Here is a 21081-nt window from a genome sequence, read left to right as displayed (position 1 = left end):
ACAGACCTATCTCGCAAATGGATTGAAAAAAAAAAATAGTAGTAGTTTTATCTACTTTTCAATTTAATTAAATTCAATATTTCTAATGGCTTTAGAATGTGAGTTCAGATCCTCAGAGGCAGATAAATAGATATTAAATACCTACTGAAGTCTAAAATCACTTGTTTTTCTCATGACCTTCGTACAAATTTCAATGGATGTGAAATAAGTACTGCAAATCAAGTTGGTAGATATTATTCAAGAATTTCATTAACGTATAATAATTATTATTATGTGAATAATAATCGAACGATAAAATTCTTAAGTCAAAATTAAATTATACATTCGGCGAGTAACTCTTGTTGAATTCAAATTGCAAAGATTTATGCTATAAACCTGTGTGCTGCAGATAAGTAAATAATTGTTATGCAAATAATATAATGCACATATTCTATGGTTGAAAAAAATGTAAAATAGTTTGAAATTGCTAACCTTAAAATGAACTTTAAAAAAATTGTATTCGTCATTTCATCTTATATAGCCATGATAGTGTAAACAGTTAACTAGTTAACGGTAGATTGTTGTATCGATTTTTTATATGTTTTAATTAGTTTTTTTTCCTTATAGAGTTTAGATATTAAAAAATTCAAAATAATGTATAAAAAATTAAAACTATATTCATACCAAATACCAATCTTTGGGTACTCGGTGATTTACCAACCATGCTCATCCCTATTTTTCGTTTATTATTGAGTTGATTGTCATTGTAATATTTATACTTATTAAATACATATTTACGTTTATACCTACTAGTGTTTATCAATGAAATTCAAATCTAAGAAATCTTTTATAATCTCTTGAGATTTTTTTATCGCATTTCTAATATTTTTTAATTGCTGTATTATTTTTGATAGATTCATTATGCAAATTTAAATGAAGCTTATAAAGCTACGTTAATGAAAAACTCAATGTAGGTATATATATATATTTATAAGAATAATAAGAACTGTCTGGTCCCTGTGATAGAGATGATACTTAGTCGTTGGTGTTGGTCGTAAATTAGTAATACAATTTCACGAACAGTAATCATGTTGAGAAAGGTCACATTTCCCTGGAAGGATGTGATAGTACGCGAATCCAACATTCTATTCGGTTTAATCATTTTAATGAACGACCACAGCATGCAATATTCAAGAAAGTCAGTAGTTTACTAATGTCAGCCGTTGTGTGTAAAGATGTAGGTTGTTAGACCTCCCCTTTTTGACTAATTGAGTGTTGGTATTAGTGCCAAACCGTAGGTTCTGAATTACAAATATATTATATAACTTTAATTAGATTAACCAAACACTGTATGCAATATAACAATGCTGTTTTGTTCTTAACTTTATATTTTGGTACAACTACAACTGTAGTTATTCTGATTTTATTTGGTTGATGTTAATGATTGTTTTTATTTAATGAAAACGGAATTATTATAAAAACAATAACAGTTAGTTAACTTAAAAATTGGGCATTCAAATTTAAATATTGCATTGTTGTGTAATATCAATAATGTATATTACAATATTTAATAAACAAACAAAAATGGGGACATCACAACTGTTGCACGTATAACTACAAACCTATTCGATATTATCAAGACATAATGTCATATAGTATAACAACTAAGCCGGGATTAAGATAATTTTCGACTCAGGGCCAGAGAATAATAATTATATCCACTATCCTTAGAATATAGGAAACGTACTCCCCGCCGTGGGCCCACAATAGGTCGATATCCGTTGTGAGCCCTGATCTATGCTCCCCTTGACCCCTCCCCCTCCCCTTAATCCAGACTCAGATATATACCAGCATAATCATGAAATCGATACACTATATACTTATTGGAATGCTAGAAACACACAATACACGTATCTCTTGAACTTCAGTGCGCGAATAAACGAATTTCAGGAGAATAAGACGTCCGACTCCAACGGTTGGAGTGTTGTTCTGTCACGGGTGTTATTATATACGTAATTATTTTTTATTTATTCATTATTTTTAGCTGTTAACATTATAGGGTTTAATTGTTATATTAATTTATAACAACAAGGCTATACGCAATATAATGTATATTGTATATGCACGGTTCATGCAAAAGTTGTGTTAAAAAATATTACATTTCATATTACAACACTGCTGTAGTCTTAATTATTTTATTTTCTGTGAATCGTTTCATAAACAACTGTATAAAAAAGCGGTACTTATTGTTAATAATAAGTATCTTTCGTTAGTTTATACTTACTTCTGCAAAACTTCTCAAACGGCCGTTAATTAATAATAAATATATATATATATATAAATTATTTGGGTTATTATTTGTTTTGATAAATAAATACATTTTTTTTTTTATTACTTAAATATTATACATAAAACCGCGATTATTTACACTTATTGCAATAAAAAAAAAAAATCATACATTTTTATGTACTATAATTGGCAATAAAGTGAACTCAACGCAGGACAACGCGATGGAAGTATTGGCAGTGGGTGGAAAAAACTTGGTCCTCGTGTAAAATAAAACTCTTAAACAAAAAAGTTTTTAAATCAATATTGTACTAAGTAAGGCGGTTAACCAAACAATAAAAATAATAATTAAACCAATGGTAAGGTAGCTTCAACTTGTTTTAAAATTGATTTAAGCAATGTGTAATTAGTGTTAGTAAGTTATTATTGAATTTAATTATGCAACAGGTGCAACTTTATTAATAATAATTATTATGATCAAATTATACACATCTCTGAGCAATATGGTGTTGGAGAATCTATGTACATAAAATGTATGCATTCCAAATAATAATATGCGTTAAATATTTAATGTAAAATAAGCGTAAATGGAAAAAATAAACCACAATAACAAGCAGTCAATGTAATTTAATTTTGAACATAAAAATATTAAAGTAGATGGTTATATTAAATAGAAGCAAATTGTTTCCTTTATTTTATTTTTAAATATAGTTAGACATTTATTAGTTGTCTGGTTCTAGTATAATATATTATGAATGGGAACATTGAAATTTAAAATATTAGTAAATATTAGTACAAATGATTAAATTGAGTTTAAACTTAAAAGTATTTATAATAACTTGTTTTGCGCATTGCTCGTTATATATGTTTTGAACGCTGCGTTTTTTTTAATTTTAATTTTTGCACGCAATTTGTTTTAGGATTAACTGTATACAATACAACCATCAGACATTTGACAAATACAAATGAGATATTTAATATGACTATTATAATACAAAAAGGGTAGTTTCCGTCTATTATAAATAAAACAGTTTAGCGCCGTTAAATAAATGCATAAACTGTTTATGCTCATAATAAATAATTGTTTAACGTCACTAGATATTATCGTATAATATGTGTGTGCCTTCGAAAATATAAATAATAATGATAAAAGTAAATATCCTTCCAAGGAGAATATTTTTAAATTATTTTTCGACAAAAAAAATAAATTCCGGTTCAAGCTAAACTCGTCGTGCAATGTAAAAGATTTAATATGTATTCTCTTGAATCGAATAATTCATTTTTATTTGGCGTGTGTATATATAATACCTACCCGGTATAATGTAAGGTAGATTTACTGCATAGAACCGAAAATGAACAGAGCGATATTATAATATTATCATAGTGATATTGTTATTCGTTTACTTAGTTTACTTTATACTTACGCACAATATTTGATGGGTAATGGCAAATATTTATACGGTTATCAGACATATTATTTAATATAGTTCTATGGCAGAGTGTGTCGCTAGCCGCCGTCGGATGAAGGGTGATGTTACTTTCGAAAACATAATAATATGATGTACGGTAAGCGATGATATAGGTAGGTAATTAATACGATGAGCAATGTAAAGAAAAATGAAAACCGTTTAGTAATCGTATTGCAATTACTATATTGAATAAATAGTTGAATAAACAAACCCACCATCATGCGGACTTGTTAGTTATTATCCTTGGTACACTAATAACTCAAAAACTACTCTTTCGAATTTCTATTATTTAGATACATCAAAATATTCTAAAAAGATATCTGAAAAACGGTTTACTGTAAAAACTGGTAGGTATTCTCATTTCGGGAAAAAAATAAGCTTGGATCGCTAAAAGACACTTCCTTAAATGGAACAAAAAATCGAACTTTCTATTAAATCAAACCTAAGCAAATCTAAATTGTTTTCCTTAATAGTTTAACCTCAAAAATCATGATTTCATGAAACCGTGAAGGTGAGCATGTTCGGTAAATCATCAAGTGTTCCTAGGTGATCTGTTCGTGTAATAAAACGCTCGATCAAAGAGACGTCCCACGCAAACAATATAATATTTAGCTATACCTAGTTGAATATTTGCATTTTGAGCACATCTGTGGGATAGCGCTACGTGGAAGCATTTATATTTTATATAAAAAGATGGATTAGGATGGGCAGGTGAACTCCAGTGTTTTCCGACCTATATGATTCGTTTAATTTTATTTTGACGGATCACAAGCATATAATTGTAAGATTAAAATATTAAATTAAAAAAATTATATTAGAACTTGTTACAGTATAACAAAACAACTCTAATTTTGTCTGGATTACTCGGTCGAAAAGGATCTGATAGCAAGGCACAATATCAAAGAGGTTGGGAAACCCTGCTATGTTAAGCTTTGTCTGGATGATTACCAGTGGAGTGTAAAATTTTCCCTCGGAGGGTACATTTATATTATATATATATGTATATACACACAGGCCGAGTGGCGAGAGACACCTGTTGTGTAATCCATGGCGCTGCCCCTTTGCTCGTCCTCGTGGAGTTCTAAAAAAACTATTATACGAGATTATATACTGCAAACATTCACAATGGCGATTACACGTTACGCCACACCGATATAGTTTTGTCACGTTCTCTTGACGCTGTTGTCGCTTTCCTCAGAGTTTCAAAACTACAAAAAAAACAATTATAGATAGATATACAGTCTATAATATAGAGTGATAACTTAAGATGCGCCGAATAAGCCTCTATACTTGTACGATGTAGGTATAATAATCAGTCCTGTAAAGTATTTAAGTAAAAGTATTTGAGTAAAAGTATTCAAATACTTTTTTAAGTATTGAATAACATTTTAAATACTTTCAGCATGAAGTAGGTATTTTGAATGGTATTTTAAATACTTTTTTTTTGTATTAAATACTTTTTGGTATTGAATACTTTGGTTTTTTATTTCGAACATTTTATTTTCATTCGAAATAATTGGTTGGAAAAATATTATTGTCAACTACAATAATAGAATAATAGTTTTATTTAATATTCTGTATTTCTGTGTTAGCCGAAGCCCAAAGATTTGTGAAAACCAGATTTCTAAAAAAAGTTATTGAATAACAATATTTCCTTTAAAACTATTAGATAACTATTAGATTACCTACTACCTATGTGTTTATATTACGATAATTAGAAACCCACTTTAAAAACCAAAAGTATTTGAAAAGTATTCCAGATACTTTTTAAAGTATTTGAGTAGTATTAGAAATACTTTACAATTAAAGTATTTGAGTAGTATCTTAAATACTTAAAAAAAATGTATTTGAGTATTTACTCAAGTACTTTTTAAAAGTATTTTTTACAGGACTGATAATAATATAAAATTCTGATTCCTTGAACTCTTACGAATACCTTCTTAAGTGTCATATATTTCCTTTATCCCAGATGATAAAGCCACGGTCCTTAACCACGGCGACCTCTGATTCCACTTTGAGAATCACTGTTCTAGAGGGTGTCCATAGTATAATATAATAACATGTAAGTATAGGTATACCCATTAGCAAATCACTATACACACAGACCAAAAGATAAATTTGCCGAGAATGAATAATTGAATTACGCGTAGCACTAAGCTTTGTTTAACGGTAACAACCTAACCGGGCTTGATTTATCTGACCAATGGTCAGATAAATCGCATCCAACATTTATCTGTATATTTTCATATTAACATGTTTTCTTGTACCATCCTATTCAATATCAACAGCCGCCGTATCGATTTTCTGCCCGACGAACACTGCAGATTACTTCGGTTTTCGGTTTTCGGTCAAGTGGCAATGTGGCATATTTAATTCGATTTGTGGTTTTAGGTAGGTAGTGCGCCGACAGCATGTGGTCTTAATTATGCTTAGCAGTTTAGCATCCCATAAAGTCTAAAACTAACGACATACGATTTCCATGCCTGTGATCGATGCATTTATGCGTGTCGTTAAATATCCCTTAAAATATAATATTATTACTTTGGAAAATTGTCAAAAATTAAAAATTATTTAGTACGTTTCAAAAAAAACATTACGACAATCGGCGAAAATATTTACGCAAAACCAATTTATGAATGCGAAATTGATTTTGAATTTTTTATGTTATAATTTTGTTTTAATTTATTCAAACACGAACAACCGTAGACTTAAAATTAGTACGAGTATCTAATAAATATTATAATTTTTTTATTATGATAAAATGTAAAAACAGTTTGCCTCTTATTTATTTAAGCATTTGTAATTTAAAATGTTTTTCTATTATTTTACGACTTATGACGTATCATAATGTAGGATACAATATTGTTATTCGTGAGTAAAAACGCTTGAAAGATTAATACAAAGTTCTTCATATAAGTTTTTCTTACATAAATATTGAAAACAATCAATATTTTTTTTTTACAATCATTTGAATTTCAAATATTGACGTCAATTTGAATTATCGATTTTATATTTTTATCTGATACGTGTGAATGAAGTTATTATACTTCTTATGATATGTTTAAAATCATAAACTCGTGTCAAAAATCGTCAAGACTAGTGATTTAAATTTTCATGATAATTTTATAATATTTCATATTAATTTATTATTAAATAAATCTCTTGATATTTTATAGTTATATATTTATAATATATTTAACCTACATAATTATATTTAAAACTGTGTACTTGTATTACCATTTACCAATTTTAGTATTATTTTAATAGTAGGTAGATAAAGGTATAACTACTATTAAACATAATATTATAGGATATCAAAAAGACGAATAAATTAATCTTGGTAATAAATTTTCGTTTTAATCTGCTGTTAAAAAAATTGTATTTTTACTTCAGTATATACTTCTAAATGATGAATGTACCGTATTGGTAAACGTTTTCCTTTATTTGAAATATTTTATATTTATTGTTTGATTTATTTCCATAATTTTAAACAAACTATTTTTTATGAGTAGTTATTACAAATTAAATTATATCTAGTCTTAAGACAAGACCACAAGTCAAAACTATTTATAATTTATAAGTAAGTTTAATTTTTAACTTGACGTAGGTATAGATTGTAGGTAGGTACCTCTAAGTATATTTTAATTTTATTTAATATTCACAGTCGATTAATTCCTATTAAATAACTAACATACCAATCGTACAACCTCAAAAATGAATTAAGTGTGTTAAGAAAAATACTGTCAAATTATTTCAAATTTTAATTTGAAGTATGCGGTGTTGCTTCTCAAGCTACTCGAATTGATCTACATATTGATGGTTATACTTTGGTTTTATTAGTGATGATAATTAATTTGGCAGAATCGCATAGTTAGGCGGAAGGTGGTTGTACAGTGTTTGATGAATACTTCATTGACGGGCATTGTGTTCTTCACGGGCATGTTTCCCATAGAATATAATATTTTTTCTGGTGATTCAGCACCCTCGGTACACTTTTGGGCGATTTGCACGCACACGCACGTGGTATATAGAATTAAGCGGTCAAAAATATACCCCCCCCCCCCCCCTTAACTTCTATACCCGTGTCGGAATGAAAATAAAAAATCACGTTCCATATGATAGTATAAATCGCGATCGTGATACAATTGAACAATTCTTAGGTACGAAAACTGTTCGGTCGGATTATAATATTATATTGGCGACGAGGAGATCTCTGCGGACGACGTAACGGGACGACGGCTGAAAAATTGGAGCGATGGGGGTGACAAAACTCCGTCTCCGGGCCCCGGGGTCGTATTTCAAAATGTCGAAATTTACCGCCCCAAGTTAATATCTTAATAAAGTATTAATGTTCGCGTTAAAAACGTTCTTTCGGGTCAGTGCGCGTACGGGGTTATTCGACAGCGTATTCTGGCGGATAAGACCATCGGCCCCCACCATTATTCATTGATTCGTTTACACATAAAATATATTATTCGTCCGAGTGAATAATATATACGCGGCACGGGCGATATAATAAATTGATGGCGTCCGTGTCAGTGTTTAATGTGCAACGGAAATGCGATCGGACAATATTGCTAATTATTTCGTTTGAAAGACAATTAATGTCCGATATAAGTCTATTTGTTATACAATCGAACGGGCGCCGAATCGTTTGAAGACTATGTGCGTCACGCGTGTATCATGTGTACAATGTATACCCATGGGCCATGACTAAATAAACAGCCATGTCAGCAAGATCGTTCTGCGCATGATGTGTGCTTCAGACTTGGAACAAACGAGATAATCGTAGACAACATCATGGGAAATATTATATGTTCTAGAACATTGTTTTGTTTATTTATTTGATGATCGACTTATAACATAAACATTTACGATGTTTACATTAAATTTACATTAACGTTATTATCGTGAATTATTTATCAACGTCTATAATATAGATATATATTACATTCCAAATACTATTTATTAAACACGCATGCGCAGCGATAGGGAGAATACGTAATTTTGCTGACGTTTATTAATTACACCCACGTGTATACTTGTTTTTGACGCATCAGCTGATCCGAATATAAAGTATGGAAGTCATACGATACTCAGAGGTGGATCTAGGAGATTTTTTTATGGTGGGTAGTGGGTTCCTACTGTGCGTTGGCAGTACAACTCATTATAGGTACTTATCATAAACAATTTTAGGGTAAAAACAAATTTTACCTATTTTTTGTTAGTCTACAATATTAATACGTTTAGTTCTACAACTTACAGTGCCTTGCTAACTTTCATCGCTGCCCCAGGGCAATAATATTTAGCACCTCTATTTAACATGCATATCTATTTAAATATTTGCCGCCCTTTGAAATGTTACGACTTTTGCTAACCTAGGGCACTATTGCTTCGTTTGCAACCCCCTTGGCACAGCTCTGACAACTTCTACGTGATATCAAATATCTAAGTAATTTATAATAATATATTCAATATGCTGATTGACGGGTGTTTCAGCTCCCAAGGAACTGTTATTCACTGATCACTGTTACTATTGTACATCGATAATGTCATTGTTATTTATTAGATTCAGCGTTTTTTTCGTCTTTTGAAATGTAACCAATTTGTCAGTAGTGTTAATGAAATTTTAAATTTTAAATTAAAAACAACCACCGTCACGATGATAGGTAGTTTTAGAAATTTCAATTTCCGCTCAATGCATGTTACCTTATCCAACAATTATTCTAGAGACGACTCATTTAAATAATTTTCTCCATTTGTCACGCTAATAACAATACTAGATACTAGGCACAGGTACTAAAAATATTTTTATCGCAATTTTTTGAAAATCATACAAGTCATGACACAATACGATATTTATATATTATCCAGGTAACTGATGAGCTTAGATCAAATACAATTGTACATGATCTATGCACGGGAGTCTGGACAGATTACAGAATAATATAATTTATTTATATACCTACTTCGTTTGTTGATTTTTTTTTTATTTTCCTAATAGTCTCACTAAAATATCAAAACTAATAAAATCACATTAAACTACTAATAAAAGAAAAAGTACTTCTTCGATGCGATTTATTGGTTTCGTAGTATTCGTTTATTTGTTGCTTATGACGTATTATTCCATCATCATTTTTTTTTTTTGTTTGAGAAAAGTAAGTACTTTAAAAGTTTCATTATATTATAACCACTGTAATATAAAATACGTATACATATATATATAGATTGGGATTGGAGGCAGATGTTACTTTAATTTTTATATTTTCTAATAGTTTTATCGCGAAGAACCATGACCTTCCGAGAAATACGCTGCAGGAAATCTGGTTTCCGATTCTTGTCGCCGAACAAAACTTTTTATATTTTTATTTTCTACATTATACAACTTTTTAATAGTCCAAGAGTTTTAAAATGTTCACTAATTGTGTTTTTTTATTTTATGGACGTGATATAATTTTAAAACCAAAATGTGAACTATTTTTGGACGTATAATCGGCAAAACTTTTAGTTGCGGTGACAATGTTTTTACTTTAAAAATTATTTTCTTTAACATGATTAGATATACAAAATATGATGCAGGATAATATACCATAAGGTATACCTTAAGGTATATTATGGTAAGTTATATTATAATAAATTTTTATTACGTTTTGTAGTTTAGGGTATATTATTATGTCTTAAAATATTAGCTATTATAATATAGGTAAGTACCTATACTTACATTATTTTTACTACAATATTATGAAGAATTATGTAAATCATAGGTATTTTAATAAATTAGCATCTATATCTACAAAATAAATGTATAATTATTTGAACAGTTGAACTCAATGTCTCATCTATGTTTTCAAATTTAAGATTAACTAGTACCTAGGTAGTTCCCCAGAATAGATATCCATTCGTATACTTCTTTACGTCCAATTGTAAAGCCAAGTTTCGTAAATTTTTGTTTAAAAATCATAATTTGAAAAAAAAACCTTTGTTAGTATAAAAATAACTTAACTTAATGGAAAAATTCTAACAACGACACATTATTATGTACATATTTCATTATAGTTAATAATATTTTAGTAGATACCTACCTACTGAGTAGGTACCTATATCTATGTATGAAAAATAATAATTTATAACATACGAGAATACCTAACCCATTAAATGATACAACAAGATGAACAGGTTTAAGAAAGGATAACAGCATTATAAAAGAGGGGTAGATAAACTTTTTTTATTTTTTATATGACCTTATAAATAACTCAACACATAAAAGCTTATCATGTGAATAGTATTTTCGTTATTTCCATTATTTTAATATCGAGTTATTGAGTAATAAATGTTTGGTAAAAATGCAATTCTCTGGAAATTTACCTAAAACATTTTTAAGTATTTATTTAATAATTTAAATCTTGTTAGACATAATATTATTTAAATATTAGAATACAATCATAAAGACATTGAAATAAAAAAAGACAGTAACAATATAATGTTTAAGTACAATAATTATTGATGTATTATAATTAAGCCGTATCTGTCATAATTCAATACGTCATCAATCATCATTATCGAATATAGAATAAAATGTTTTCGGTACTCATGTCATTTTTTTTTTACTAAATAGTACAGTAAAATTCAATTTTAGTATGTTTCCAATACGAATTTATTTGACTTCAAAAAATACATTCACTACCAATGTTTTTGCATTTTAAAGACTTCCTATTTGTTTATGTTTGATTCACTGCAGTTTTATCTCTACAGCGCATTGATATCGAACTTGAATAAGATTTAAATTGATGGGTAAAAAATTTTTTTTTTTGATTATTTGTTTTATTCAAACTACCACAGTAATTTATTTCTTATGCATTTTTTGCATTTCCATCAAATTTGTTGTAAAAATTTGTTTATCTGTTCAAGTATACATAAAAAGAAGTATGGTATATTGCATACTCTTTAGAAATAAATAAAAGTAAATTGTAAGTACTCCGTAAATGTTAAAATTTAAAACTTCTATAAAAATCATGTAAAATCTTTTAACAACTGTGGAATATATATATATTAGACTTAATAAAAAAGTTTCTTGGAATCTAAATGTCTTATAATATTAAATTTTTTTCAGTATAAACTTGAAATGTTATATAATTTATAATAAAAGGTAGTTGTAGAAAGAGTACTTTTAAATATTTATTGTTCATATTTGTACAGCAGAATGAATACCTAACTAAATTATAAGTAGCGGGTACCGCTATATTTTTGATGATTAAAAAATTACGTCATTGTGACTTACTAGTTAGTATAGTTGCTAATCTGTATTATATAAATGTTTTGAGTTATTTTAAAACTATAAAATAATACAATATTTATCAGCATGATGAAATTAAAATATGTATTATTTAATTCTAGAATTGAGTTTACAGTCTTTTATTCTTCAATTATACACCACACAAATTATTTCGGGAACAGTAAGTCACTTACAAAATTATTTATAAAGCTGCATAGAAAAAATAATTATTAATAATTACGCATTCATTTATTATTAATTCAACAGGTCTCACCCCCTTTTTCTTAAATAATGAACTTATTTAAAAAATTTTTAAATATACTTTAACACCATATTTTCAAATTCTTGAGAGTTTTATGCTACGGAGTGCTCTACGAAGATACAAACTTCTGTTTTTCAACTATCGGGAACTTCCCTTTTCTACTTACATTATTTAGTGGATCATTTTTCTGAAAATGTTAACGTATCAGAATCAAAATTCATACGAGTAGTTTGTAAATTATTTAACTTTGAGTATACTAAGGATAATACGTCCATGATTATGAATTTGTATTGTTTGTAAATTGTAAGTTATGGAGGCTATGATGATTTGACAATTTTAGTGATTAATATTAACGTATGTCCTAGGTTAATTAGAAATTTCTAAGAATAGCCCAAGTATAATAAATATAATAGATCGAGTATTACATTAATTTTATATTTTTTTAAACCCATTTTTAAGGAATATTATCTTTAGTACAAACATTTTAAGATCTGAGAAACTACTCGTTCGAATTTTGAAAGAGATACATCAATATTTTCAAAAAAATTGTCCATTAAATAATTTTCAGTAAACAAAGACATTCCATAAGTAGTATATTAAACAATTTAAGATTATCAAAAAATAGTCTGGGAATTCCAAAAATTAGAATTATAACAAATTCATTAAGAAAATATGGGGGTGAACATGCTTGGTAAGTTACTCTGTATATGTAAATATAAAAAAAAATATATTTAAATGAGTTAGTTACATTACTGCTTACAGCTTAGTTCTACAGTATAGTTTAACGCCATTTTTATAATCTAAAATTGTTTTTCTATTTCGTAAACAAACGACGTTGAATATTACTAAACGTCTGGTGGTCTGTTGTGATAACATTAATTTGTAATAAATAAAAATGTTTCAATATAAAAGTATAAAATATATACCACTTAGCTACTAAGTACTTAGGTTTAATTGCACAATTTGTATTTAACAAATGTCTTGTCAACGGATGCCATTACTAAATACATTATACGCAGTATTATTTGAATAATTGTAATTTATTATATCGAATGTTTTCACGTTTTTATTCACTTTGAAGAAAATTTAATTTTCATAAAAATTAAATAATTTTTTTTTTACCTATTCCTGGTATTCTTGGAATATCCGTTTGAGATCTGCAATTTTTCTCTGCTTCCTACTTCATATGTTTTTCGAAATATTTTAAATTGAAAAAAAATTAAAATTAATTTTATTTTATTTCTTATATTTCTTTTATAGTTGGAAAAATAATATTTTTGATAAAATAACTTTGTATTAAAATTATTTGTGAAAAAAAGTTTTGTTAACATAACATTTACTTTATATTAATAAAATATATCAATTATAAATACAATAAAAAGCTTTTATGTTACATTTTTAATTAAAACTATGAAATTTTTTATAAGTACATCTTTTAAGTTTTTAAACTGTAAAAAAAAATAGAAACATCATATTTGAAACAAGTTTATTTGTTAATCGTCGAATCACGGAGATAAATTTACTTAATGAAATTATGATTATGATATAAATATTTTAATCTTTAAATTCTATACCTACTAAGTACCTATTGTAAATACACCTGTGAGTAAAAATTGTTATAATTACTACAGTAGTCAGTAGAATATAATATATTGTTATATAAATTAATAATCATCCTTAAAAATGCTTCATTATAGAGTAAATAAAATGTTAAAAGTATAACTACATTTGAGATACCCTGGATACATTTTTTATTCAAGATAGTTTTACAAAAAAATTATATTGTATTGTAATATTGTATATACATTTATCATATTATGTATAGGTACAAAGAATCAATTAAAAAAATCAATACAAAATATTGGTATAGTATTAAATTATTAAATATTTCTTTGTATAATATTTTATGAATTGAAACACTAAACACATTGGTTTATTTTTGATTTAATTTCTACAATTTTTTCTTGGAATGGAATTAGATAAAAAAAAAATTACATTAATAAAGTAATTTTGACAATATTCTATTAGGGTTTAGTTGCATGAAATATTCAACGAAATTCCATCAATTTTAACATCTGAGATTTGCTTTTAATGTTTATAATTTACATTAATGATCTCCGGGGAGTGTATTTACGCAAATGTGGTCAGGTGACATGATTATTATTGAACATTGTGCTCAAGTAATATTATGTGGGCGATATGTAAATATTTATGACGTAATTCAAAGAAAATACCAAATTTGTGGTGAACAGTAAGTTAACCATACAACCTTAAGAGTATAACAGTATTGTTTAAATATTTCAACATCCACGTTGCTTATAAGCCTTATTATACGTCTTAGCTGTGTGTATAGGTACAAATATTTGAGAGAAATAATAATCAAACAAGTTCTTTCGAACATGGTTTTAGTAAAATAATTTGCTTGTAAAATATTTTTTTTTCTTGTAATAGATTGATAGTATCATACACCAAATTTCTTAACTAAAAATTAGACTTAAAAAATTGCTAATTCAATTGCCAAACGGTAAAAAAAACAGAAGGATAATAATTTCTATCTAATTTGTTAGTTAAAACTAACTATGATATAATGTCTCGTGTGAAAAATCAATGGTTTGAAAATCGTTACGCTAAAAAAGTTCGAAAAAATATTATTGTTATTTGAACTTAACGAAAAAGCTATTATAGATTATTCTAGTTATAATATTAATATTATAATAGTTAGTGTTAGGTATACAATTTTAGTAATAAAATAAACTAAAACTAGATTGTATATTCTGCTATTCCTTAAATGAAACCTGCAAGAGTTTCGTAAGTTTCAAGAAATTAATTTTGTAGAATTCTCATTTCTAATTGTATTAAAAGGGAGATCTTGACGTTTATAAGATTAACATAAAAATAAAACAAGGATAAGATGCATAATGAATTGTTGAAATTTGTTTAAACATATACCAGTCCACGGTTAATATTTTAATATTATGTCCCATCATTTAGTCAGGCTAAACTACGGTTGATTTACTTTAATTTGAATAAATTTAGAGTTTTTAATAGGTATTAATGTAATCAATATTTTTTGTTAAAAATTGTTTTGTAAATTTGGTTTTGGGAATTGGGTAAAAAGAATTAACGGTTTGGGTTCAATAATTTAAAACTTTACTTGTCTTATTTTATTGCTGTTTGGAAGAGTTTTCGGTTATTTCATATATAATTGGATTGTAGCCCACTGTTTGGTATTGAGATATCGCACTTGGTGAATCCGATGTCGCGTGACCTGCATATGTTATGTTATTTTTTTTTTTGATCAAGTTTCACTAATTTTTTATTGGGTCAGGAGCGTGACATTGAATACTTGGCAACTTGACATTCACTGAATGAAAAAGATCTTATTTTATATAATATGTTTGCTATTATCTATATATGATCGACATTTTTTCTCACATCGTTCACAGTATTCAACTTATTATTACATTATGCTAATATATCTTGTGTTCGAATAAGTATTGTTTATAATATTTTAATATACTTGTACAATATTGTATAGGTACTCACTATCTCAGCAACATTTCTTTTGACTCGACATTTTAATCGATGCGTTAGGTTGACATAATGAAAGTAATATTGACCGACAATTAACTCTGAAAAAAAAATTATAATGTAATGATATCATACAATAGTGAATACCGTATAATTATAATAAAGGAAAACCTCCTGTGTGTCAAATTTACGATTTTAGGGGTTTTGGTACCCCTGAATCTAGGAGTTGAGCTATGTAATTATAATATCTATTTTGTGCTAACTGCATTGTACAATTATTGAAACTCCAAAAAAAAAAAAAAAAAATCCGTTCGTTAATTACAATAATTAATAGGTAACTAAAAATATATATACGGTTTACATATTGTCAAAGTTAAATTACATCAAATGGTGGTGCAACAGTAGATTAGTGTCATGAAGTATTGGAGATTTCAACTTATATTTAAAAAAAATCTCACGTGACGTTGAAAAAACTTCTATAATATAAATTAAGTAAAAACCTTTATATGATATTGATAAGCACTGAGACATTTCCAAAACTATATTTAACTATATAATATATTATCTATAGTTGAGTTTTAAATTTTTCTTTGTTGATCTTTGACAATTTGTTTCTTTAAACATTATTTTGTTTTTTTTTCTGGAAATTCGGGTGTTGCGGGATTTTTCGTGTCATTAAAGGTATAATGGCCGATCTGATTTTTCTTAAGTGGTAGTCTGTTTCTATCACTGTCTAAGACACTTTATACAGCATATATTTTTAGCCACGTTTTGTACATACACAGAACAACAGTTATTTTTAATATACCTATTTATTTTCACACCGTTGACCTTTCGAACAATTAATTTGAACTTACCCAGCAATTCCCCTAAACCCAAGGACATTTCTTAAGGACATTATTTTTAACCAAAATATTTATTTATCATATTATTTATTAGGTTTTTTGACATTGGTATAGGTTACAAAGACAAAAACGTTTTTGAATTTAAATTCACATTTTTTATGTTAATCGCATAGTCACATGTGCAAGTGACATGTCTCAGTTATTTCCTTACAATACACCATGTTATGTATGTGTACATACCCAGTAGAAAAAGAATACATGAAAATAATAAACAAAAAAATAATAATAATAATAGTAATAATATCCATATAACAATACATTCTAAGAGTTCAGTTCTTTTTCAATAGGAATATTTACATAGTTTGTCATATTGTATACGAACGGTTTTTATATTTATTGATTATTCCATTTACCTCTTTTGTATCACATTAAAAGTTAAATTTTCAAAGACTTAATAATAATTATACTTATGTATAGGTTCAAAAATTAATAAGTTTTAGGTGTTTTAATAATAATTGTTCTATAATATTAGACCCAAGGTTAGCTTGGTCATTATATTTTATTTTTTATTGTACCTAAACTATTTACGGGCAATATTTGTGGTCGCTGTAAACATTTTTTGTGCCAGCGATCATTTGCACGCAGAGAGTATGAAAAATTGAAAATCAAAATATAATGCCAAATTACTGTTTTGTAGAGCGTACAATGTTTACGTGCATATTATTATTTATTCTCAACGTAAAAGTTGTTCGGACCCAAAATGGGCGTTTGGCTGGTGTGAAATAAATTACTTTTTGTTGTTAATATCAGTGAGAGCGTTGCACGATTTATGCTCCTACGTTTTCCGGTGGCCAGGTAATGGAATTTCCATATATAGGTACAGGATGGGCCACGGGAATAGGGACAAAAAAGACGGGTTTTCCTCAACGTTGAATGTGAGTAGGAAGGTCTAGATAAGCTCATTCGATCCGTCAGATAATGTAATTTAGTTGTCACTATGGCGCAGTGGAGTGTCGTTCGCCGTGTGCAATTTGAAGAGCCTGAGATTGTTTGCGTATTGAACGTCGCGACGCGTCGTGGACTTTGAAGAACAGTACCCTCTCTCTCTCCGTATTCTCGGCAGTTGTTGCAGTACGTTTGGGACCAGTTTGGTTTTTTAATTAACTGTCTCCGTTGTTCGAAAACTATCGACCCACCTCATAATTGTTTTCCCATTGGGAACAGCATCGCAACGGTCGACGCTGAAGTTAAATCTGAATGCACGCTGCACCTTAACTACCGTTTCATTTTTTTTCATAAATGCATCGTATGCAAGCACACGGCGAACGACACTACACCATAGTGATAACTAAACGACATTATCTGACGGATCGAATGAGCTTATATAGACCTTCCTACTCACATTCAATGTTGAGGAAAACCCGTCTATTTTTGTCCCTAGGGATAGCTTTTCCCGTAGCCCACCCTGTAGTTGCCGCTCACCTACTTGATGAAATCAAAGCATCGTTTGGCAGTGGCGTTTCCATTAGGAGTATTAGGACATTATTGGGCAATACATTTCAGACGACGATTTACACGTATAGGTGTGGCGACCGCGAGCAGCGTCGTGTGTCATGGAAATTAGCTATGAAAAAACTTGGTAAGTAATAAATAAGTCCGATTAACTCCCGTGGATCATAACCACTTGAAGATCACGAGACATTTCGGAAGTATTGATTTGGTGGTTTTTGAAGTTCGTAAGCTATGTTTATTTTTTAACGCAATCGAAGTTTTCAGTTTAAACGAGCGTATACGAACAGATAGTAACAATTAACAACTACTATACAAGCTTAATCGTGTAAACAACATTACCACACGACAGTTAAATTAAAATTTGTGATGGTGAACTGTGCCTATATATATATAGTTCTGGCGTGGTATGTGGACTATTGTCATTTATTCTTCATCGAATTGGCTTAGTTTTAATCAAAGTTATGTGTTTCCATATTTTAAAGTTTTAATATTTACACAATTACATTTGGAATATCTGTGGGCAAAAAATGCGTTGGGTAATAATAAGAAGCAATGAATTATTTCTTCGGACGCATAACTTACAATAAGTAATAGTAATAATAATAATATTATGTCAATGGTTCGCAATTTGTATGGATATGACGTGCCTACTTCAAATAGATGAATAATATTGTATAAAGTATAATAAAAGTTCCACAAACGGGATGTAATAACTGCATACTATTATTGTTATAACTGTAAACTGAAATATATTTTACAATAAAATAAGGTCGAATTTACATAATGCCTATAATAATAATGATATGCTCTGTATACTAAAATACTCGATTCGATAGAATATCTTTTTTTTTTCACAACGTCCAGACAATTTGTCTGCAATATTCTAAGCTGTATAAATTATTAGCGTAGTATTCGTATATAATACGCTACAGTGCCAATATAACAATAATAATATTGTATCAATTACATTTATCGTAAAAACCTATTGTTACCTCTATTGTACATGCAATTGATTGAGAGGAAAATATATTATTTTGTATAGGTATGTGACTAATGTTACGCTGTAAAATAAAAATTCGTTCATGGCTATACCTACACTCGGAATCTAGAATACTAAATTTTTATGTTGATTAGAGTAGCAACGTTGCTTTTTTTTACATTATACAAGGTGTAACAGAAAGAACTGACTAATACGATGACTTGTTATAATCGATTTTTTTATTTTGTATAATTTGTTAACACTCACGCTATACTAAAGCATAATTTTTTTCGTTTATATTTCTTCAACTGAAAATTTAAAATTTAAAATTTGATTCAGTCTTTTCAAAATTTCAAAATAGCTAAACTGTAAATTTTATTATAAGAACAATTTTGATAGTAAAAGCATTTATCTAAGTCAATAGTAGTTTATATATGCTAGAATTTTTTTAAATATCAATATTTTTTCTGCATTCAATTAATTTAAAACGTAATAACTTTTTTCAAAATATTATGAAGTATGACATGAGTATGTTTTATAAACTATTTGTTACCCATATAATTTTCACAAATTTTGTTATACGTTTAACTAGCATCAATTTTTTTTCAGATCTTTCTGTTACACTTTGTATATATAACATATTATATGAGCTTTAATGCTTTATACATATTCGTATTCATATAGCTTATAGTTTACATACCCTACCTAATTAGAGTAGGTCGCTTTTGTATACTTACTTATATATCATTCATATTTCAAATAAGTATTCGAGACCATGTTAAAATAGGAAATAGCAATATTGAATTAAACTTTAGTTGTGTTGATTACAGTCTCGTATGGGATTATATTAAAATATAAGTACCTATTTGGACACCCAATAGTAATTTACTATTCAAACACTTTTTCAAAGATATATTTTACAAGATTATTTTTTTAAATTTTGTTAAATTACTCGTAAAATAAAATAATATTATAGATCATAACATAAATTATCATAAAATAATAATAACTACGTACCTACCTAATAAATAATAATATTTTTCAATTTCACACAATAAACTGTTCAGATCTCCTGTAAATACGAGTCTATACGATTTGCCATAAAATGCAGTAATAATAATAAGAAGGTTGTCTTTCTTATTATTTTGAATTTAATCTGACGTATACAAAAAGCTTTTGTAGTTAATCCTTTTCAGATTTGTGGTGTCTCCACTATTGAACACGTAAGAATCTATTGATGTGTAATGAAAATTTAATTTTTTGAATTGTTTCATCGGTGATAATGATGAATGATGATTGATATAAATACTTAATATACTAGGTATACTGTCTTTGGTATTGAGAAGTTTAAATATTTTAAAGCAATTTGTAAGTATCATTAATGTAACATAATAATAATACTTTTTAGGTTATATTACGCATACGAAATCGATTATTATGATTAGGTACAAAACTAATTAATCTATCATTCTTAAATTACGAATATTAAATGGTTTAAAACTTTAAATTCACATACGCTATACCAAACTTAATCAATTTTTAAATAATTATGCCAGTTTAAATGATATATTATACGAATATTACAATCGTAAATAGTGCAATTCCAATTAATATTTTTTGATCCGCTATTATTTAATGCCCAGCTAGATTTCAGTTAAATCAAATTTAGCAAGACATTATAACGACCGACTGTTATGAAAATTCCAACTGTTATTAAATATTTCATTTATATTGTCATAATACTATTATGATAGGTATGGGCGTATAGCCTCAAAGGTACAATTCAAATTAAATATGGTGTAGGAGTAGGATAGTAGGTAACGTAGAGTCAATAGACAAAAGTTTTATTAGTACATTTTGTGGAATTTTTTTCATACTTTTTTCACTTTATTTTATATTAGTAAAATTGCGTCAATGGAATATTGTTCTAATATTGTTGAAGGAAC

General features: G+C 27.8%; 1 protein-coding gene across 1 annotated transcript in view; it reads right to left on the bottom strand.

Moving 5' to 3' along the window:
* The window catches only part of LOC100159625 (RYamide receptor-like), a 120796-nt gene that overhangs the window by 41871 nt on the left and 57844 nt on the right, over nucleotides 1-21081 (bottom strand). The window contains exon 2 of the mRNA XM_008180505.3: nucleotides 15815-15900. The gene's annotated coding sequence lies outside the window, so the exon portion shown is untranslated. The remainder of the gene's footprint in view (nucleotides 1-15814; nucleotides 15901-21081) is intronic.

The sequence above is a fragment of the Acyrthosiphon pisum genome, chromosome A2 (genome assembly GCF_005508785.2).
Source record: "Acyrthosiphon pisum isolate AL4f chromosome A2, pea_aphid_22Mar2018_4r6ur, whole genome shotgun sequence".
In the NCBI taxonomy this organism is placed as follows: domain Eukaryota; kingdom Metazoa; phylum Arthropoda; class Insecta; order Hemiptera; family Aphididae; genus Acyrthosiphon; species Acyrthosiphon pisum.
The sequence above is the reverse complement of the archived record's forward strand: the minus strand, read 5'-3'. Positions and strand labels throughout refer to the sequence as shown.